Source organism: Lepus europaeus, chromosome 11 (assembly GCF_033115175.1).
Source record: "Lepus europaeus isolate LE1 chromosome 11, mLepTim1.pri, whole genome shotgun sequence".
Classification (NCBI taxonomy): Eukaryota; Metazoa; Chordata; class Mammalia; order Lagomorpha; family Leporidae; genus Lepus; species Lepus europaeus.
In genome coordinates, this window is record NC_084837.1 from 84,194,820 (window position 1) to 84,218,174 (window position 23,355).

General features: G+C 48.8%; 1 protein-coding gene across 4 annotated transcripts in view; it reads left to right on the top strand.

The window, feature by feature from the left end:
- Positions 1-23,355, top strand: part of TLN2 (talin 2) — a 481,872-nt gene that overhangs the window by 71,217 nt on the left and 387,300 nt on the right. For all 4 annotated transcript variants that reach the window (XM_062206051.1, XM_062206049.1, XM_062206053.1 and 1 more), the window contains exon 2: positions 15,401-15,490. The gene's annotated coding sequence lies outside the window, so the exon portion shown is untranslated. The remainder of the gene's footprint in view (positions 1-15,400; positions 15,491-23,355) is intronic.

Consider the following 23,355-nt stretch of genomic DNA (forward strand, 5'->3'; position numbering starts at 1 on the left):
CTCCTACTCAGGCCGAGGACACTCCATGTCAGATGCCAATCCTGTCACAGACTGTAGATACCTCTTGTAAGGAGGAAGGAATCTCATGGTGATTGTGGATATGTTTTCTTTGTAATGAAGCTTTGTTGAAACAGAACATGCAGAAGTACAGAAATTGCCATGGTACAACTTGATAGATTTTCACAATAAAATGAGCATCCCTGGGTAACCTACATCCAGGTGAAGAAAAAGAACTTGGCTAGACCCTCAGAGTGCCCTTAAAGACTGTCGCCAGGGACAGCACACTTTCCCTAGAATCACAGCCCTGAGTTCGTCATGCCTGGTTTTGAACCTGGTGTAAGTGGATTCGCCAAGCATGTCCTCTCGTTCGTGGCTGCTCTTGTTGAACATGACGTGTGTAAGATCCATGTACGCTGTTGTCCTGGGAGTTGCAGAGCTGTCATTGTAGTGTGGCACTGATGGATGTTATTCTTACTTTCTGTTCTTTTGTCTGAGCATTTGGGTGGTTTTTAGATTGTGACTCTGATGGATAAAGCTGATAAGAATAATCTCATGTATGCCTTTTGATGGGAGTGGGTTGATGCCTTGCTGTAGTATTTCAGGTGTATCTATCTGTCCTAGCACAGGCACTCATTGATTAAATACACAAATGCTTCTTTATCTGCAGTGGTTTCGTTCTGAAATCAGAGGCAGTGCTACTACATATGCTTTGTTTTTTTCCCATAAATGATAGAGTTTAATTTGTAAATTAAATTGTCAGTATGAGATTTACAGTAAATAATATAACAGTATACTATAATAAAAATTATGCGCATGTAGTCTCTGACTCCTGAATTTGGATAGATACTATTAATATTTTTGGACCGTGGTTAACCAGGGATAACAAACCACGAAGAGTGAAAGTGTGCATGAGAGGGTTTTATTGTTATAACTGAAAATCTGCTGTGGATCACACTCTGCTCCAGGCCCTGTGGAGGCAGCAGGAGCAAGTCCTTCTGGGCCAAGACAAGGGAGAGGCCAGAGAGAACCATGGTGGGGAGCAGCTGTTTTGGGTGGGTCTCTGAAGAGCTGACCTTGAAGCAAAGACCTGGACAAAAGCCAGTAATACTCCATGCAGGTGGTGTGTGGGGTGGTGGGGGTGGGTGAGTGGGGGAGCATGCACAGAACTCCGTTAGAGAGCTGCTGGCTCAAGGGTGGCCTGCTCAGCACAGACTAGTCCAAGTATTGGCTGGACCCTGTCCAAGCTAATGAAGTTATGACCCGGGATGCTCAACTTTACTCTACTCTATGGGAGTCAGGAAGGAGGTCTGTGTCTGGTTAGGTTGGTTGGTTTGTTGGTTGGTTTGATAAACTAAATGATGGGAGAAAGAGCCCCACAGTGAACTGTTTGAAGCCCCAGGAGAAGACAGGCAATGTGCATAGCTCTCTGTTCTCCCCTGCTGCCTGGGGTCTGCTAAAAGGACCAGGGGCTGTCCACTAGGGGAGGGCAGCTGGGCATGTTATTAGGGCTGTCTGTTTTGGAAACCAGCTCTACTCATTGGGTTCCTGGTTTTTAACCAGTGACTCATCTTCCCCAGGTGCCCAGGTCCCGGATTCCCAAGCTGGGAGTTTGCCAGGCCTGGCTGTCAGAACAGCATCATGCCTCAGGGTTGCAGGGAGGCGTGTTCAGCCAGAGGGGACGCCTTGTTTTTGGGAGAAGGGTGGGGCAGTACTCTTGTAGCTCTGGGAGTGGCTCTTGGTGGCCGGTCCAGGCTTCTCTGGCAGGACTCTCAAATCTAAAGGCAGCCTTACATGGCCTGTGCTGGGAACGGAAGCCACATAGAGACAGCATGCAGGGTGGACAGTGTCCTCTGTGACTTCTCTTCCTCTGGCATTTCCTGTGTCTCCTCTTGCATTAAAATGCCCTTCTTGGGAAATTGTCTTGCTCTGCAAAAAATTTAGCGTGACTGCAGAGTGGCTACCTGCACAAGGTGATGGATGGGGAAGGAGGCGCAAAGCCCCCTGCATGCTGCCACGGGTTCCCTCTCTTTTGGGCAGGTTGAGGCTCCTGCCTTACTGGGGGCGTTGATTGTCCCTCCGATCCAAGGACCCTCTTGCCTGTCCCCCAGCCCTGCATCTCTGCAGCCCTTTCTTGAACTTCTGCTGATGTTTTTCTAAGTGTTGCTTTCCACTCTGCAGTATTATTAGTGGGTAGAGGAGATAAAAGGCTTCTCTGTACTTTAATAAACTTGAAAGTATCCCTCTTGGGGAGCAAGGCCACAGCCACCCACCGACTTTCCCTCTTGCGCGCCTGGTGGCCGAGGACTGGTGAGATGCGCTCTGGGGTTCCTCTCTGCATCTCTGCCTCCCTCCCTCCTCCTTCAAAATTCAAATCACTGTTCTGATTTTTGCTGAAAAGTATTGTGAATGTACAGGTCCCGGAAGGACCAACTGTCTCCTTCCTGGCGGGGTAGCCTTGGGCAGTTTGCCGCCATCAGCCACTGCCTCAGTGAGACTCCAGCTCCTCACGGTGGAATAAACACATGCCTTCCAGAGTTTCTCTGCTCACTCGGTTCCTCTTTGGTTCTCACACCAATCTTGATTTCCTAACACAGCTTATGCATGGGAAATGACCAACAAGGAGGCTTCAGAAAGTCTGTGGAACGTGGGGATGGGAGGGTCAGCTGGGTGCAAAGAAATGCTGCGGTCTGTGCCTACCAGGGCTTTTCAGGAAGTTCATGCAATAATGCGTGTTATGAAAAACACTCGCATGGATTTTACACTTTTTTGTATTCTGGTACCCAAAACCACCTGATCTTTTAATTCCATTTCTCCACAAACTTTCTGAAGTCCCTTTATAGATAGTGCAGTTTGATGCCAGGGGAGGTTCGTGAGCTAGCGGGGACAAAGGTAGCTTTTGTCTTTGTGGTGTTCATGTGATTTGCTGGTGTTGTGAGAGTTGCCTGGTCACCTGGCTCAGAAGGTGAGCACTCTTTGATCTGCTAGCAGACCCCGACCCAGAGACTTTTGTTGGAATAGTTAGACATTCAGTGTTGTGGAGAATTGCTTTTATTCTTGTTAATGTTAGCAGTCTTCTTGGAATGGCTGATGAAATGCTCATTTTGAATGTAAATGCTTTGCACTGTTAGGAAAATGCAATGGTTCTGGCTTGCAGCACTCACTCTGCATTTTTGCCATTCCTTCTGGTGGCTGAGGGGAGGGCTCTTGACTAAATCCCTCTGCATCTTTATTATGATTTCAGATTTGTGCTTGTTGAGCCCCAGGATGTTAACTCTCTGTTGCCAAGGGACAGCGTGTGAGTGGGGGCCTGTGTAACTGCTCTAAGAGTTTTCCCTGGTTCCCCTCCTCCTCCCTCCATAGCCTGTGGATCTCCTCTCTGCTCTGCGCTATGGGGGATGGATGTGCCGGGAAACGGGGTGAGTGGGGTTTTGTGTGTGTTGAGCAAATGCAGTGTGCTCAACCGTGTGTGCTATTGATTTTGAGCTCTGGACGGCTTCTTGGATTTTCTTTCTTGTTTCTTCTGGGAGTCTTGTCTCATTTTCTCCTTAGCATCGCAGCTTCCTCTGGGGTAGTCACCAGGAGAACCTTGGCCATGTAAATGATAGAGATGGAATTCCTGTGCAGCATGGCTGGGAAGTGTTCACTCTCTCAGAATCTCCCAGAGAGGGAGTGCGAGGGTGAACTTGTGGAAGCTGTTGAGATCATGGGCCACTCTGCTGTCCCCTGAAGTGGATGATTCTGGTAAAACAACTCATGTCTTCCTTGGTTCTGGAGACCATGGCGTTATGGGGCATGGGGAGGGGAAATCACTCTTTTAAGCTGCCCTCCTCTACAAAATTGTGTATAGGAGGGTACTTAAGTTGGTGGAAAAACAGAAATAAGATTGCTTTCGGTACAAAATGAATTTGAGATTTGTGCATTCAAGGGTCTTCAGGAGACTCACAGAAAATGCCTATTGTGAGAAAACTATGTATATGTTTGAAAAAGGTGCATTTTGGTCCCAAAAATACCATTTAATTCCAGGTTCCACATAGTTTTTGAAGTTCCCTCGTATAGCTAGAGTCAGGAAAGTTTTGGGAAGTGGCAAAACCAAAACAATGGCTCAATCCTGAGTCTGTCTGTTTGATGGGCTGGGGTAGCGGGCTGATTTCAGGCTTGCTAAGCATATAGTAATGCAAAATCCACATATGCATGTTGAATGCTGCTACAGCCATGCTATTTTATTTTACTTTTATTGTAAAGCTGTTCTTCTTGTTGTTTTTCTTCTTCTTCCCTGCTTGTGCGTTTTTGGAAAGCAGAACATGGCATTGGGGATGAAGCTTCTCTGTCAGCCATGTTGTGCTGGGATTGACTGTTGTCCCTTGAGAAGGCTTGATGTCGGCTTGCTTCATTTATTGCAGAGAATCCTAGGGTTTGAGTGCCAGAAGGAGATCAGGGAGGCAGGAACTTTCTGTTTAATTTCTGAGGTTCTTGGGGGCTGTTTCAGGGGCTGGTGTTGTGGAAAAACAAGCTACTTTGAGCTTTGCTCCTTTTTTTGTCTGTTTTTACTTACTTATTTTAAAGAAAGATTTATTTATTCATTTTGAGAGGCAGAGTTATAGACAGAAAAAGGGAGAGACAGAGAGGTCTTCTATCTGCTGGTTCATTCCCCAAATGGCCACGGTGGCCAGAACTGGGCCGATCTGAAGCCAAGAGCTTCTTCTGGTTCTCCCACATGGGTACAGGGTCCCTAAGCACTTGAGCCATCTTCTACTACCTTCCCAGGCCATTAGCAGTGAGCTGGATCATAAGAGGAGCAGCCAGGACTTGAACTGGCATCCATATGTGATGTGGGGGCCGCAGGCAAAGGCTTAATCCACTATGCCACAGTGCTGGCCCTGCTTTCTTCCTCTTTATGACAGAAGAGTGATGGGGCTTTGAGAGAGCTGCTGGGATTCCCATCCTCCCTGCCCCCAGCAGCAATGTTAAAGTGGGAGATGCTGGCTCTAGGCCTTGGAGAAGCACTGTTCTGGACAGCTTTGAGAATGAAGAGCTGGACCCAGTCGAGGGATTGCACCCCCACCCCCATGCAGGCCAGCCTCTGTAGTGACAGTGAAGCCATGGTCAAGAAGGTCCAGGGGCACCTTAAACCAAGCAGGCTACTGGGTGGAGAATCAAGACACATGATTTTGCTTGAGACCTGTTCCTGCTTCCTGCATGTTAGGTATAAGGGTTTCATACCCTGGGCACCATCAACATTTTGGGCTGGATAATTCTTTATTGTGGGAGCTGTCATGTGCACTGTAGGATGTTTAAGTATCTAGTTTCTTCTACTTGAAAGCCAGAGAGAGAGAGAGACACGGAGAGACAGAGACAGAGAGAGAGAGAGAAAGAGAGAGAGGAGGGGAGAGACAGAAAGAGCTTCTATCCACTGATTAACTCCTCAAATACCCACAACAGCAAGTGCTGGGTGCAGGTCAAAGCCAGGGGGCTGGAACTCCATCTGGGTCCCCCACATAGATGGCAGGTACCCAGGCACTTGAGCCATCATCTTGAGCCTTCCAGGTGTGTTAGCTGGAATCTGGATTGGAAACAGAAGAACCAGGACTCAAACCTCTACCCCATAGGGGCTTCGGGTGTCCCAAGTTGTGGCTTCAGCTCTTATGCCACAGTACCTGCACCTGTAGGATGCTCAGCCACTTCCCTAGCCTCTACCCTGCACCCTGCTTCAGTTGTGACAGCAAAAATGTCTCCATGTAATGCCAAGTGTTCCTTTGGAGTCAACATGGCTCCTGTTGACAACTGCTTTAGATGTAGATGGTGCCTCTTGGAGTCCTAAACCCAGCTTTTTTTTTGTTGGCATGGCCTCCTTGCCTCTCTCGCTTTGGAATGTGCAATATGCAGCTAAGATCTTTAGTGCTTATTACTGTTCTTAGAGTGATTACCAGGAGCTGAGAGGCCGTTTTAAGGGAGTGGTCAGCACAGTTCTGAACATTATTCTGATACTGCTGTCACTGGAGTAGTGTTGGCTCTTGTAGTTTTTATTTTCAGATTGTCCTCGTTCATGATACTGACTCAGTTAACTCATCTCTACCAGGCAGCTTGGAACTTCTGGTTTTTGCACATGGGAATGAATGGGGACAGTGTCCATGGTGGGTGGGAGAGAAGTCACAATGGTCCAGGTCAGTGAGGAATCAGGTCCCTGTTTTGTGAACCTTGGGTCCAATCTGGGGGAGGAGCTGCTGACCAACTTCAACCTGACTCGGGAAAGAGCAGATGTGTGGACAGACTTTAAAAATGACCATGGCCTTGAGGTGAGTGGTTGTGAATTGTACTGGATGCCAGCGAGCCAAGAGCCTCAGACCGGAAGGCAGAGGCTTGAGTTCTGGACCTGCGCCTGTCTCCAACTCTCTTGCTGTGGTCACTGAACATATTTGGGTAGTAGGCTCCTTGTTTGGAGGAGGAAGAACAGAGACGTAATTGCTGCTTGCCAGATCGTGGTGTAACGCTGAGCAGTGAGCCTGCATTTGCAAGACCACAGATAAACCTAAGGTGTCTTACTGGAGTCTTCATTTTACTCAGGGAACTGGGAAGAGGAAGAGTTACTTTCATGTGAAAGTGTATGTGCCCATATTCATGTAAAGTTTGCGTGGCACTTTTAAGCTAGGACATGTAACTTCATAAAAGAAGGCAACCTCCTGCCTGCTGCAAACCCGTGTGGCCCATTATTCCCTTTGGCTTTCTGTAGAATTCTGGCTGGAAGATTTGATAATCACTGGGCTGGGGGATCTCCAGGTACCTTTTGTGTCTGGAATTTCTGATTGGAACAGAAAAGACACTGAATCTTTGGTGTGCAGTGTTGGATAAGTTGCCCATCCATCATCAGAGAGGCCCGAGGAAGAATGGACAATAGAGCTTGTCTAGACTTCAAGAATCCATGCCCCTGAGTTTTCCATCCCATCTTTTGTTGTAAATTAGAAAGCTGTTGGCTTCCTTTCTCGAGTGTGAGCCCTTGACCCAAACAGAAAACAGAATGGACCTAGTTTTGTTGTTGGATGCTGAAGGCTTCCGCATGGTTACCTAGGAGCTGATCTGATCTAGGAAGCATGCCAATGGGGTATTGTGATTATTGAACTTTTTTTTTTTTTTAAGATTTGTTTGTTTATTTGAAAGGCAGAGATACACAGGGGGCGGGGAGAGAGGGAGAGAGAGAGAGAGAGAGGAGAGGAGAGATAGAGGGATCTTCATCCCCTGGTTCACTCCCCAAATGGCTATAATGGCCGAGACTGGGCCAGGCTGAAACCAGGAGCCAGGAGCTTCATCCAGGTCTCCCACATGGGTGCAGGGGCCCAAGCACTTGGGTCATCTTCTGCTGCTTTCCCAGGTACGTGAGCAGGGAGCTGGACTGCAAGTGGAGCAGCCGGGACTCAAACTGGCACCCATTTGGTATGCTGGCATTGTAGGTGGAGACTTAACTTTCTATGCCATAGTGTCTGCCCTTGAACTTGCTTTGAAATACCTCTAACAGAGTGATGATAGGGTTTCATATATGGGGTAAAGGTGAGAGTTACAGCTCCTGACATCCATCAGAGCTGGGATTGACTTAGCTGGGGAAAGTTGGGATGTTTAGTCATACCACGAAGTCGGTTTTGGTTTGAAATTTTTGAATGTTACCAAGAAATTGTCTTTTGATGTTGACATTCATGATGACTGTTTAGCAATGAATGTCGGAGGCTTCAGACAGGAAACTCATCCTTGCGCCATTGTCTTGAGAGGACTAAGGCCTGGATCTGGCAGAGAAGCAAAAGAACACCTCTGAGTACAGAACTGTCCAGAAAACAGCGGCTGTAGCCATTTGCCGACAATTATGCTGTGTGAGACGACTCCATCGTATGACGTAATGAAGATAATTTACAGGGCTTTCATGCAAGCAGGAGTAGGTGGTAGTGGGTTTTTTTTTTCTTTTTCTTTCTTTGTCTGTCCTTGGCGTGTAATTGAAACAGAGCTTGGCCCAAATGAGAAACATTTGTGCGTTGTGGAAAAAAGATTCCAGAGGCTTCTTGACTGGGGTCAGATATTGCTTCCTTATTTTATTTGGAGCATGGAAGCAGACTTCCCATCTGAGAGACTGGTAAATGCATTTTCTGACCTAAGCACTATCTAAATTTTCGACCAGGCAGTAAGCCCAATGAGTCAGAAGAAACAGCGTGTGTGTTGGTCCTGTCTCAAAGAAATCTATAGCTTTTGAGTAGATTGGAAAATGCAGTTGCTTTCACAGTGTTGCTCACCCAGAGGCTATTTTTCATAAAGAAAAGTATTCCCTGTGTGTTCTGAAATCCAGATTTCTGGGGTTGGTCCCAGAGGAACCCTGGAGTTGGCAGAGAAAGTTTAGTTGTTCAGCATTGGGAAATGGAACCTGATGGAATGGACCCACGCAGTTGAATCCTTTGTGTAAGTGCCGTGTGCAAATACAACCTAACCCCTTGTTCACACTGCTTGTGTATTTGGTGAAGTTCTGGAGCTGGCTCTCTGAAAGCCACCCACAAACACTTTGAACACCATGACCACAAGAAGTTCATAGGCATTTGAATCTTGTTTGCTTAAGTTTACCTTGGATGCTGTATAGGGTACAAAGGTGAAGGTATCCTTGTCTGCTGGGAACTCCATGTGGTGCAGAGAAAAGGCCCACAGTGTGAGATTGTTCACAGTAGGTCAGATTGGGAGGCTGGGGTACGGGATCTGGGTTTTGGGGGGAAATCAATTTCCATCTGGGGCATGGGGTTGGAGAGGCCTTTCCTGGGAGGCATAGCCTGCCCCAAGGGAGTGAGGAAGAAGCAGGTGGTGGTTGGTGAGGAGAGTCCCAGACCCCTGAGGCCCTGTGGTTGGTGCTGATTGGTGGGGTGCGTATGTGACTGTGAGAAAGATAGGAACAAGACCTGAGTCAGGGGAATGGGATGAGCTGCTAAGCATGAGGGCTGTCATTCCCAAGGGAGGAAACTTGAACTTCATCCTGAGTGCTGTGGAGATTGTCAGGCACCGGAGGGAAGGAGAGAGGAGGCGGAAGAGGCAGGCCTGCAGGCAGGGCAAGAAAGCAGCGCCTGCCCGTCTGTCTGTTCCTTATCTTTCCACTGCTGTCCAACCAACTGATGGGGGTGCTGGGGGCTGTTGATTTTTTTTCTGTGTCTTTATTACAGTGCAGAGTGTTTAGCTCTGTGGAGTCACTGAATCCTGCTGGACTCTGGGGAGAAGGTCCGCTCACACCCTTTCCACTCCCTCCCCAGCAGTGATGACTCATCCCAGCTCCCTGCCAAGTCCTCTATTAAAAAACCGCCTTCCCCCTCTTTGCAACCTTTTTGTCCTTATCACCAATCTCCTGGGTGCCAGGCACCCTGAAGGTACTCCAAGGGGAGGTGGGTCAGGGAAGAGTGGTTTTTTTTTTTTTTTTTTAACAAAATATTTATTTATTTGAAAGATATGAAAGTTAGAGTTAGAGAGAGGGAAAGACACTCAGAGAGATCTTATATCTGCTGGTTCACTCCCCAAATGGCTGCAACAGCTAGAGCTTTGCCAGCTGAAGCTAGGACCTTCATCCAGGTCTCCCATGCTGATACAGGGGCCCAAGTACTTGGGCCATCTTCCACTGCTTTTCCCAGGCCATTTGCAGGGAGCTGGATTGGAAGTGGAGCAGCCAGGACTTGAACCGGCACCCATATGGGATCCTGGTATTGCAGGTGGCAGCTTTACCCACTGTGCCAGGGAGGGGAATTCTTGTTTGACCCTTCAGTAACTTCTGGTTGGGAGAGGCAGAGGATAGAAGCTTCTAGCACAGGGTGAGGTATGCAGTGGCAGCCCCTCTGCAAGGGGAGTTGGAGGAGAGCTGTATAGCAGGCGCCGGAGGTGGCCATCATCTGCAGAAGATGTGGGGGCGTGCAGGAGCATCTTCATGTGGGACCTGAGGCTGCTTTCCAACAGTGTGGCCTGTGCGCATGGGAAAGATGTAGGCTTTTCCACCCCACCCCTACCTCCACACCTATTCGAAACAGAAGAGAGGATGTTTTACTGGGTTGTGGAAATTACTCTGGGGACCCTTCATCCATATGGGTCTAGTTTGCCTCTAGAATAAATTAATAACGTCTTTGATTGCTTTTTGTGATTTTAAAAAAAATTATAGAGAGGCTCTAGGATTGTTTTTATCTTGGTACATCCTCTCTGCAAGGATACCAGGAGTCCAGATACTATGGTGGGTGGGCAGGTGTCTGCAGAACTTATTGGTCTTCAAAGATACCTCATTCTTGGTCTCCCAGTACTTAGCGCATTGCCTGACACATAGGCTTGTAATAAAGGGAATGGGCAACATACCCCTGCATTCCACTCCCCTGTAGGGCCATGTGCCCTTTCCATCACCCCATTGTCCAGGACACTCTTACGGCTACTGGTTGATTGTATTGGTGGCAGAGCTGTCAGGAGGCTTGGAGTGTGTCTTTTCCCTCCTCTGTTCCATGAAGCACATGAGGGGCCTGCTAGAATGAGTCAGTAGAAACGTAGGCTGAGTATAGTCTAGTGCCCTGGAGATGCTCGGTAGTATTATCGGAAGGTCCACTTTCAGTCCTGGCCCAGGCCGTTAATGGAGAGGAACTCCCTGTTGGAGGTAGTGACTAATGCCTGGGGACGTGCCAGTGTCTCACTCCTCACTGTGAGTGCCAGCCCCCTCTTTGGCTGGGGAGCTCAGGGCTGGATTTGGGTTAAACATCAAAGAACTGCCTCTGGAATCTGCTTTTGGCCTGGCCATCCTCCTGCGTGGGTCCCCTAGGGTGGAAATGGGGACCGTGTCTGTGAGTGAGCTCTCAAGTTTGAAAAGGACCCCACTTGTGGGCAGGCTCCCTGGCAAAGGGGCATGAGATGGTGGTGGTCTCGCGTTAGCTGAAACTCAAAAACTCGTTGTCTTTCTGGAATTGGCAGGCATTTACTCTTCCCGAGCTCTAACTCGGGCTTTCCCTGACAAGCTATTGTGAGTCCCTGAGGGAGAAAGCAGGACGTGCAGTGGGTATCTGTGATCGAACATGGGGTCGTGCGTGAGCCATGTGTGTCTTGGGGTCATAGCAGAATCTGGTGGGATGTTTTCCTTTTGATAACGGTGACATCCTAGAGAGTGGGCTCTCTGTTCTGAATTTGGCTTTTGCTTCTTTAAATTGCAGACTTATAGAGAGACAACTCCAAGTAGGAATTAAGGAACTGAAATATTCCCTTCAATAGGGCATGCTTCTGCCCTTGATTCCTGCACTGGGTACAGGTATAGGCCATGCAAAACTGGTGTTGTTGGGTGCTCTGCGGTCAGTCCTGGGCTGTTGTAACTTCTGTGGTTTGAATGTATCCCCCAAAGTTCACATGTCGCAACCTTAATACGCCAGGCATCGGTGTTGAGACGTGGGGCCTAAGAAGCAGTGTTGAAGTCATGAGGACACAGCCCCTGTGTGGATTAATGTCATTGTTGGGAGAGTAGGTTGGTTAGTGCCAGAAGGGGTTCTGTTACAAATGCAAGTCAGGCTCTGTCTTGTTCTCTTGCTCTCTGCTTCTCTTGCCCTTGCACCTTCTGTCAAGGGACGGTGCAGCAAGCAAACCCTCGCCAGATACACATCTCCCAACCTTGTACTTCACAGAAACCCATGCTTGGTGAATTACCCAGTCTTAGGTAGTTTGTTATAGGAGAACAAGACTGTGACTAAAAAATCAAAACGATAGTTTTGTCTCCTATTAATATTACAGAAGTTTTTTTTTTTAAATGGCTTTGCACAAATTATTAGGAAAGGAGCATGCTTTCCTTATTTGATCAAGGTAATATGGGTTAGTATGGGGAGAGTTGGGAATTGAGACACACTGGTGGAGTCACAGGGGTGACTTCACACTTGTTGACTGAGCTGCACTCTCAAGAGGAGGCTGATGGTGAGAGCCCCTTGAAGGAGGTCAGGCCTCTGTATTCAGCAAGAAGGTGGCCCAAGGTTCTTCCCACCTCTGTGGCAGTGTCTGGATCCCTTTACAGCTGTTCAGAGTGACTCAGTGAGGTTGTTCCTGATATTGGAATGTGCCACACGAAATAGCCCTGCAGAGTGAGTCAGAAGAAAGACCACTGGGTGAGCAGAAACCAAACACTGGTTTTCCCCAGCCAGACGGGCAGCCTCGGAAAGGTCGGCTTGGCATTAGCCCAGAGCACAGGAGCGTCCAGGGCGTGGGCCTGTAAAAATGAGGATGTATTTATAGAGGGTGTGCTGTGGCCAGGGTTCCAACTGACAAGGACCAGTGTGTCTTAAACTGAGCCTGGGAGTACCTCCTCAGGTCCCTGTCACTGACACTAATCTGCATTTTTCAGAAGAAGGCTTTATTGTGGTATGCTTAGTGGCTCACAGATGAAATGTGAAGGTATCAGGGTCTATGAACACCCGGGGAGCCTACAGCCAGATTACAGAGACCTTACATGTCCTCCCCAGCCCCTCAGAGGTGACAAGAATCTGAGCTTTGTGTTTTAACTGACTTTGCTTTTCTTAATGTCCCTACCCGAAGTGTGCATTCCAGAGCAACATGTGCTTTTGTTTATCATGAAAAATTGAGTACTAAGCCCAAACGTGGCTGTGTCAGGGGAGGCCCCTTTTGAAACCGTGGAGCGAGGGATCCTGAAGCAGAGACTTGAGCAGCTGTGTGCCTTGGAGCAGGAAGGCATGCTAGGCTATCGTGTGTGCTGCAAGAGGCTAATGTCCTCGCTGGGCCCTGCTCATAGGTGACCCTTTGGAGGTGGGGCTGTCATTCACAGCTCCTTTTACAAAGGGGTCCTGGGAAATCACAGAGAATTAAAGTAGGTTAGGTGTTTGGCGTAGCCATTGAGGCACACCCCTCACCTGTCAGAGTGCCTGGGTTTGAGTCCTGCTTCCATTCTTGGTTCTTGCATTCCTGCTAATGCACACCCTGGAAGCAGGAGGTGACAGTTCAAGGACTTGAGTCCTTGCCACTCTTGTGAAAGACCCAGATTGAGTTTCTGACTCCTGGTTTCAGCCTGAGTTAGCCTTGGCTGTCGTGGGCATTTGGGGGAGCAAAGCAGCAGATGGGCGATCGCTATGTGTGTGTCCATCTTTCTCTGCCTTTCTATTTAAACAATAGAAAAGAGGGCTCCTTATAACGTGTTAACGTAGCATGAGTCTTTAATCCCCACGAAAGAGGGGGAATTTCAGGGGGCTGGTGACCCCCTTGACCCTGAGTGCACAACTGTTGCTCTGTACTCATTTAGGGTGAAAGGGTCCGTGACCCCCTTTGTCCCCTTTCCCGCTTGATGAGAGTGAGGGGTAATGCGGACGTTATGGTAGAGGAGTTTGTTTTTAAAAGACCCTGGGGATGTTGACGGTTTCTTGAAATGAGTTTGATTTGCCTGTGTGAGTCTTGATGGGTTTCCTACTCATGAGAGTGCCTGACTGTTGAAAGGGCTGTGAACAGTAAGTGAGATCTGCACTTGTCCGTGTAGCATCCTTGACTGCTGCTGGTGGCCTGTAGCCTTGTGTTTTCTCTGAAGGCTTCATCTTCCTTCCTTGACCCAGAGCAACTAGACTGCTGAAATAGAGGGGGAAAGCAACTGGAGTGGTTGCTGTAGTTTCAAAACAAATGACCTCACTGCCTAAACCCTGCTTTGTGTAAAAGAAACCCTAACTTTTGCCTTATAAATAATGCCGGACCTTTGGGAACACAGATCCAAATACCCATTTCGTGAGGGTGGGGGCAGGCTGAGAGGCAGAATCAGCCGTTGCTACACCGATTCAGTAGTTACTGCCTGCAAGATAATGGTCACTTAACTGTGTAATGACTGGCATTCACTTCCTCAGGGTAGGCACACCATTATACTTTGCATGGGCTCACGTACTGCGAAGTATTTTCAGTGGGGTTCCAAAAGGGTGAGGGTGTTTGAGAGTTTTGTGAGGTGAAGGACCCCTGAGTTCTATCCCCTGCACACTCCTCCTTGAACAGGTGAGGCAATTCAGGACCTGCAAGGTCAGGTGAAATCCGATGGAGGCTGCATTGATTGATTTGTTGGGGGCAGCTAGGACTAGAACCCAGGAGGAGGAGGCAACTACTTAGATGCTTATGTTAAAATAAACAGGTAAAGATTAATTTAAAAAGGAAACATAACCAGATGCCTCATTTCCTAGAAAATTGCATTTTGATCATGCATTTCATATTCACCAAAGTGAAACTCTGATATGAGTTTTAGCCCATGCACTTTTGAAATTCACTCATTGCTGTAGTTGGCTCTGGTTCTAGTCGCTCAGTGCTGCACGCCTCATCTATGGAAAAGGTGCTTTCTGTCTCATACTGCATTTTTTTTTTCTAAGATTTATTTATTTATCTGAAAGAGTTACACAGAGAGAGAAGGAGAGGCAGAGAGAGAGAGAGAGAGAGAGAGAGAGAGGTCTACCATCCACTGGTTCACTCCCCAACTGGCTGCAATGGCCGGAGCTCTCACGATCTGAAGCCAGGAATCAGGAGCTACTTCCAGGTCTCCCACACTGGTGCAGAGACCCAAGGATTTGGGCCATCCTCCACTGCTTTCCCAAGTCATAGCAGAGAGCTGGATCGGAAGTGGAGCAGCCAGGACTCAAACTGGTGCCCACATGGGATACCGGCACTGCAGGCGGTGTCCCCAACTGCTATGCTGCAGCGCCGGCCCCTGCATTGTTCTTGGCTTCTTAGAAACTCAGGTGTTTTTTTGTTTGTTTGTTTGTTTTTTGTTTTTAAGATCTTCAGTGTTCCCTCCAAAGTTTTTGGATTTTCTTCTGCTGCTCCAACACAAGCAGGTCTGTTTTTCCTTGAACTTTTTGAAGAAAACCAGGAGTTTGAGTGGTACAAGTCTGTTGGGATTAGAGAGGGAGAGCTGGGGGAAGTGCTGGGATTTGGAACGGCAGTCCCTCCTGTCTCCTCTTCCATTAAGAGCCAGACCCAATAAGAATAACATTTACTTAGAAGCTGAGTTTTACTAGAAAGCTAGTTTACAGATAGAGTTGGAACTTTATAGATTTGACTCTGCCGTTCCACTCTCAGCGTTGCCATACTTGCCTCCTGCAAGTGTGCTTTCTGCATTTGGTCTTTCCTCATCTGTAAGAAGAGAAGCTTGGACCCGAAGATTTCCAGGGTCCCCTTGTGGCCCCATCACTGGACACTGCAGATGGGGTCTGAGGGAGGCTGCTCTGGAGCCACGGGACAGGACGGAGCCTTTCCCAGTATGAGAGACAGAGGGGTTGCTGGCCATGTTGGTGCACAGTGTCGTTTTCTCTTTGGGGCCTATCTAAAATTGCCACCCCGCCCGTGTCGTTCACTGCCAGGAGAATGTTGCTTACCTGCTAACATGACCGCCTGCACTGACGTGTGTCATTTTTGTCTTCTCTGCCAGTGCACTGCTGCAGGGTGACATCTGGACTGGGCTCCCGGCCTCTCGCACGCTTGGCTGCCCGCAAGTGCCCGGATCAACTTGCTGAAAACCGTGAGTGATCTCTGTGATTGTACTTGGCAAGCGGTTCTCGGTTGTAGAATCTCAGCGCTGGGGAGGTTGTGGTCAGTGGGTATGGGGTCCAGCCAGTTCTGTGATGGACTGCTTCCTTCCACAACCTGCCCATCTCACAGCTGGCCCCGGGAGCCTTAGAGATGGCTCCAGACTTGGCCTTTCTGTGTCCCACAGTGGTCATAATGGACATGGGTGGGGCTTTCTCACTCTGCCTCTTTGTAGCTTCTTTGATCCGCTACGAGGGCCAAACCCGTGAGTCTTGGCTGCCCTGTTTCTGGCCTTGTCCATGCTCCTCTTGGATGCTACTCCAGCTGTACTGGTCTTTCTACACGGGGCTGTGGGATAGATGCTTTCATCATGGGGACACAAGCATGTTCCATTTTCTGCAGCCCACATCCTCTTCCCTGGCACCTACCTCCTGTCACGTATGGTCCTGATCCGCCCCCTATCCCCAGGCCTTACCTGATGACTTTATTTAAATGTCTCCCCCACTCCCAGACATCAATTCATCTCTCTGTGTGTCTCTCGGATCCTTGCTCTCATCTCTCTTGGGTTAGTAGAGGGTCATCGATCCGTTCCACAGGTATTTATTGAACATTTGCTGTGTGCCAGTGCCTATGGATTGTGCTGTCATGGGACTTCCAGTCCCTGAAGAAAGAATGAGACCTGCCTTAGGGTTGCCAAACTGGCAACTGTCCCTGCTCCAGGATCACAACCCTCCCTGGGTAGTTTGCTTTGTTCTAAACACCAAGGCCATGTGGCCCAGATATCTTGTTAATAAGAACACAGGTTCCTGACCCAGTAACTGTTTGGGGCCTTGTGTTCTACACAGCTAACAAGCCCTGGTGATGTTCCTGCTGCGGGTTTAGAGAACCCTTGGTTCATGGTGATGCCTATAAGCCTTGTCTTTGGTTGTGACTCCCTGAGCTGCCTTGGGGGGTTAGGGGGTGGGGGCCATGTGAAACCACCAGAGACTCAGTGGGATTTCAGCTGGCCTTTCAGCCCCATGAGGCTGCGTGGTCTGATCTACAAATCCAACAGTGTCGTCACAGGCGGTGGCTTGATACGCTGTGCCACAGTGCTGGCTCCCCATCAGTGTCTTAAATGCTGTGCCAAATGCCTCCTCTGTTCATGGTGTTTTGTTATTAAGAACAGCTGTATCAGGCAGGCTCCCTTGGCACTTGCTGTTGGGTGTTGAGAAGAGAGACCACGATGGAAGCTATGAAGTGACCGCGGTGGAGCGAGGGTCTGAGGGGAACAGCGGGAGGGGCTCAGGGCACTGCTGTGAGGGGCTCAGTCTTGAGTCTGGCAGTGGCTTGGCCCCAGGCTATGCTGTGAGCGGCAGAGTGTTGCTGCAGGCTCAGCGTGGTCAGGCCACAGCCCAGATCTTTCTAAGATCCACTTTCCCCAGCAGTTAAATTGATTCTCCACTTGAGTGCTCAACAATTCTAACGGCTGTTGACAGAGCACTTGCAGAGTCCTAGGCTATGCGTGGTGCCCTGTGGCTTAACCCTCCCGGCAGCCCAGGAGGCAGGTGCCACAGCTGTTGTGTGGGGACAGGCGGAGGCCCAGGGGTGAAGGAACTGGCCCCCAGTCCCACAGTGGGGGATTTTTTTTGGCCTTTACTTCTTGGATCTTGTCTAGAAATTGTATTTTACTGCTGGTGGCAAGACTGGGTAGCTGATTATTTACAGCACAGGTTATTTGTTTTCTTCCTCTTACCCTCTCAGGCGGGCTGCTGTAGTGAAGTGTGCCCTCCTGCCCTGATGGTTTTGCCATGACAGATGGGAAACAGGCTTAATGCTGTTGTGTGCCCTCTCTGCTACCAAGTCCATGCCTGTACCTGCCTCTGGTATGTTGGGATACCTCTAGCGATGGCCTGGAATTCAATCCTCAAAGCAGCTGCTTCTTGCTTCTTCAGCCTTAGAAGGTTAGGCTGACTTTTCCATCCAGTTCAGTGCTCCTAAGCAGCAAATCCCGGCTCTGGTGTGATAACTTCATGTTATCACGTGTGCACTTCTCTGGGCTCAGTTGCTCATATGGGCACCTGTGAGTGGCAGCCCCAGTTTGTGAGTCCATCTGCTCCACAGTGCATAGGGAGAAGATTACATTGTAGGGTTGTTTTAGACAAAAGCTCTTAGACTTAGAGTACTTACCCTGGCTGGTTCTCCTTCAAGGACTGCTCAAGTGTCCCTTCCACTTGTGTCTTGTGTCTGAGCTTTTCTTTTGTTGTCCTAAGCCAAGTTCTCTGTTTCTAGACAGTGAGGCCCCTGAGGGCTGGGATAGCACTGCCTCCATCTTGGGATCCATGGTCCGGCTCTGGAGCTCCAGCTCCATAAAACATTTATGAAATGAATGCATCAAAATAATTTCTTTCTCCCGTTTGCTTACCGAAAGGCAGCCTCTCTGAAGGACTGTGAATGAACAGGCCCTGCAAACCTAAGAGTAGTAATGATGGTCAGGTTGGTCTCCTGTAATTACAAGCCTACAAATGAAAACCCGATGGTGGGGACTGGCATATGGCACATTGGGTGAAGACACTGCTTGCAATGCCAGCATCTCAGATCATGGTGCCGGATTCAGTTCCACCTGCTCCTCTTACCCTCCAGCTTCCTGTTAATGCACCTGGGAAGGCAACAGATGAAGGCCCACATGCTTGTGGGAGACCTGGATGAAGTTCTTGGCTACTAGCTTGGGCCTGGTCTAGCCTTGATGATTGAAACCATCTGGGGAGTGAACCAGAGAATAAAAGATTTGTCTCTGACTCACTCTCTCTGCCTTTCAAAAAAATAAGTCTTTAAAAAAGAAAATAGGTGGTGTGTGTTTCTTTGTCTTTTGTGGATTTCAGAAGTGAACACCTTTCTGGGGTCTCTAATTATCTGAGGTGATGGGAAAGAACAGGTAGAAGATGTTAGATGAGTAAACAAATGGACATTCTTGTATAACCCAGAGTCGATGGGTTTGTTTCTTTAAAATGTCTTATTAACAGAGTTAAAAAAGGAACTTACAACCTGTTGAAATTTTTAAAAAATAAGCAAAGGAAGGAAAAATATTTTTACAACTGGAAGACTGCTTCCCCATCATGTTAATCATCACCCTGATGATCCCTGTCAGTTTTTCTAGCCTTTGGGTCCCAAGTTAGGGTTCTGGGACCTGCCTCAGAGTTGCCAGACTGGGGACTGCCCCCCCCCCCCCCATTGTGCTAGGATGCACTAGTTTGTTTCTTCCCTCCCTCCTTCCCTTCTTTCCTCCCTCCCTCCCTCCCTCCTTCCTTCCTTTTTAAGAAAAAAAAATTAATAAATATTCAGCTTCCCAGAGACAGACACAAAGCCCTTTGCCCCTGCAGATGCAATGCTAAATAGCATCCCGGTATTTCCTGAATTGCTGCCTTGAAGGCACGATGCTCAGTGAGTTTCCCTCATTCAGAAGCTCCCAGCCTCACAGCCAGCATCACTCACAGAGTGGTAAGCCTGGGAGCCACAGAGGAGGATGTTGCTCCTGGTCTCTGGCTGAGAACCCGTTGGCACTCCCATTCTGTAGCCTGGGATGTTCAGGTCCATTTTATTCTGTTTCCTTGTCTGAAATGATGTGTCTGTTATGATGTCCAGTCACAGTTGTCTACCCCATTTGAGAGATGTTTCTTCTTTAGAAAACAAAACTAAAAATGCATGTTTCCTGATCAAAGGAGTGCCTTGTAGAGAGAGATGTGCCTGCGTTAAGAACGATGAACAAATTGTTACTCACATTTGCTTTTCTGCTAGAAGGAAAAATACTTTTAAGGTGGTACCTATGGGTAAAGCTTTCGGGACCCTTTGCAAGAAAGTTGCTTTTGTTTTGCTTTTCATTTATTTGTAAGGCTGGCAAGCAGGCAGAACGATTGTCCATCTGTTGGTTTACCCCTGAATGCCCACAATATATGGGGCTGGGTCAGACCAAAGCCTGGAGCTTGCAACTCCGTCCCAGACTCCCATGTGAGTTTCAGAGTCCCAGGGTATATTAACAAAAAATTAGAGTCAGACATGGAACCAGGACTTGAACCCAGGTACTCTGATTCAGGATGTGGGGGTCTCAAGCTGTGTCTTACCCACTGCGTCAAATGCCAGCTCTGGTATAAATCTATCCCACATTTAAAGACTGCATATTTTTAAAATAAAGGATAAGTTATGTAGCCATTTATTCCCCTGTTTGTGGGCGTTTTTCCCCACTCTGCCACCCACCATTCATGAGCAATGCAACAAGCATTTATGTAATACTTTCTGTAGCCCATTGTGGGCAGTTCTATGGAATTTCAAGGCCAGAGGATTTTCCCTTTCAGGAACAGGCGTTGTGGCACAGTGGGTTAAGCTGCCTTTTGGGATACCTCTGTCCCACACTGGAGTGCCAGTTTAAGCACTGGTTACTCTGAGCCTCATCCAGCTTCCTGCTAATGTGCATACTGGGAGGCAGCAGGTGATAGCCCAAGTTCATGGGTTCCTGCTAGCCATGTAGGAGACCCAGATAGAGTTCCAGGCCCAGCCTGGCAAGCCCTAGCTGTTACAGGTATCTGGGGAATGAACCAGTAGATGAAAGATACCTCTCTCTCTCTCGATCTCTCTCCCTCCCTCTCTCTCTCTTTCTCTCACTTTGTTTTCCAAATAAATAAATTAAAAAAAACCTTTTTTTTTCCCTTTCAAAAGATGAAACAGTTTATAGTTTCAGCAATCATGAGAGCTGTCACTAGCCTAGAGTGTTTCATTTTAAGAGTTTTTGAAGTTTTGAAAGTTAAATGAATATTAGAAAAAGCCTTCTGGAAAAAAACAAGAAACCAAACAGTGGCTGTGCCAGTTCTGGACAATGCTCAGGGCTCCCAAGTCTTCTAACCAGCGGGCCCAGAGGTTGCCAGGGAGCCCTTTCTGGTCCTGTGGTCTCCCTGGGCTTCCCCACCCCTCCCTGCAGCATCCCTTTCTCTGTTCTTGTTGTGCCCAGAGATTGGTGCTCAGGTCTGTATGAGAGGTGAGGTGTAGACTGGCCCAGGCTGCCGTGGGTGCAGGCTGCTGCTTGTTGGGGCCCATGGCAGCCTGGGTCTGGCCCCCTTGCCCCAGCTTCCCCTGTCTCTTGTTCTCTTGGCACTTGCTGTGGCCATGTCTCACAGGCACCCAGAATTGCTGTTGGTTGGGAGCACGTTTCCCCAGGGTAGAGTCCTTTGTCATTCAGCAGACATCTGTGTCAGAAGTGGAAGATAACAGGATGATAAAAGGCTGATAAAATTCCCGGTGGGGTGAGCCCGGCTGAGCTGTCCACCCCACAGAGGCTTCTTCCTTCTGAGTTGTTACGTGCCCTATCTGTGTGTAGACCTCTTTTGGACCAGAACCAATTTTTCTGATACAAATTGTTGGTTTCAATGTGCCTTTTCCTTAAAAAGTGATATTCTGGTAGTGTACATCGTGGGTCTGTTTTCAGCAGAAGAAACACAAGATCAAGGTCATTACATGCAATGGCTGCCCTTGTGCCTCTGGGGCTGCCTTGCCCTCCTTCCCCCAGAAGTGCTCTTGCTCTTCCTCTCCGGCTGTTGGTAAATGAAGGAGGAGGAGCTCCACACCGGCTCTACTGCAAAACAAGCTATCGACACAACAGTTGTCTTAGCAGGACTGCATAGTAGTCAGGACAGTAGCTATCACTGATAAAAATAACCTGCACCTCCCTTCTGGGAGCAGAGGCGATCACTTAAGTAGCTCCCCCTGTGTGGCTGGAGCAAGTCATCTCCCCATGGATTCCACTTGGCAGTGTGTCCTTGGGCCAGCTGCACAGATCCCAGTAGACAACGTGGCCGTGGCTGCGGGAAGATGTTAGGGAAAATGATGGTCGTGGAAGTGGGGAGGAGGTGGCCCTGTGTAGCAGCTGCATTCCCAGGGCTGGATTTGGGCTTTGCTGCCTGGAGTTCACAGTGCTGCTGCTGCTGCTGCTGCTGGTTGGGCCTTCAGTGGTGCCGATGACTCAGAAATCTGGAAGCTGGCGATGCTGATTTCATCCCGGGATCAGAGCAAGAGTGAAAGAAAGCCTGCCGGAGTGGGCGTGGTTGCTGGGGAGAGTTTACTGATGAAGTGAAGGTGACTTGGGGACTTGGATGCTAGTGCTTGGGGCCCTAGGGGTCTGCCAGTTACTTAGTAGCTTGGGCAAGTTGTATTTTTATGACTTTAAAAAAAAAAATGAGAGCTCTGATGGAAAAATAGCATTCAAATTGAGGTACCAGATGAGTTCAGTTAACATGGAGGTCGATTGCTTTGTGATTTAATTGGCAGCAGAGATCATGCGGTGCAAGGGCAGTGGGTTTTCCATGGATAGTCCCGGGACTTCTGGGAGGTAAGGAGGTGCAGTCTAGACTGTAGGTGCCAATCTCATACAAAGGATGATAACCCACCCATTTCCCATGGTGAAGAAGGTCTGTGTGAGCTTCCCGTGGCTGCTGTAACCAGCAACCCATCAACTTAGTGACTTTCAGCAACGCACATCTGTTAGCTTGTGATTCTGTAGGTGAAAAGACTGACATGAGTGTCATGGGGCAGCAAGGTGTGGGGAGGGCTCTGCTCCTGCTGGAGGTTTAAGGGGACATCCATCTTGCTGCATTTCCCAATTCCTCCCTCGCCTGGGGACCCCCTTCCTCCACCTTCAAACCCAGCTACGGTGTGTTTCCCCCTGGACTTTCATCTTCAGGTCTCTTGTTGACCACAACTGGGAGAGGGTCTCTGTGTTTAAAGACCTTTGTGACCACCTTGGGCCCACCTGGATGATCCAGGACACCCTCCCCATCTTAAGATCCTTGCCTGGAAGACACCTGCTAAGTCTGTTTTGCTGTGTGAGGTATCATGTGGAGGTTCTGGAGGTGAGGAGAGTTCCGAGGACCATTACTCTGCCTACCACAGGGTCAGGTGGGTGGGGTCGATCACCAGATAGGCAGGAGGTGATTGGTAGGAGCAGGTCCAGCATTCCAGGTCTCCTGATGGCTCAGAGTCTCAGTCCCCCAGTTACAGCCATTGGCTGCACTCTGTGATGTCTGGTGAGTGGTCTCTGTCATATACCTGTCGCTGCAGCCGGTTGGTCCCTGGAGCGGAGGCTGCTGTGGGCATGAGGAAAACAAAGGGGCCATCATTTTCTGTGGGACAAGGGCAGCAGCCCAGGGTGGGTGAGGAGCCACGTTCTGAGAGCTCTGCTGTGCTGTGGACTGGTTCCTGTTGACCTTGATCCCATTGTGTTGGTGGGGGTTGTTGTCAAGGTGCTCGATATGAACGGGACAGAGACCCAGGCATGGAGTTCAGATGTTGTGGGTGGGGACTCTGGACTCTAGAGGAAGTGTAACCAAGAGGGTGGGACTTATGCCAGAGGGAAGAACAGGGTCAGAAAATCTGAAAGGGTGTACTCACCAGAGCTCGTTTTCCCGAGGACATTCTAGGAAAGCTGATCTTAACTGACTTCAGAGACGACCAGGCCCCAATAGAATAGGAAAGCTGCAAGAAACCAGTTGGAGTTGGGGTTTGGGACATGTGGATGAACATGTGTTGCAAGCAGGCAGGGAGGGAAGGGCCTTCTTACTCTGTTTCTCAACCCAAGATATGACCCCTAACCTTTCTTTTTTTTTTTTTTTTTTTTTAAGGCTTATTTACTTATTTGAAAGGCAGAATTACAGAGAGGCAGAGACAGAGGCACAGAGAGAGATCTTCCATCCACTAGTAGGGCTGGGCTGATCCAAAGCCAGGAACTAAGAGCTTCTGCCGGACCTCCCACACAGGTGCAGGGGTCCAAGCACTCAGGCTATTTTCTACTGCTTTCCTAGGCCATGGCAGAGAGCTGGATGGGAAATGGAGCAGCCG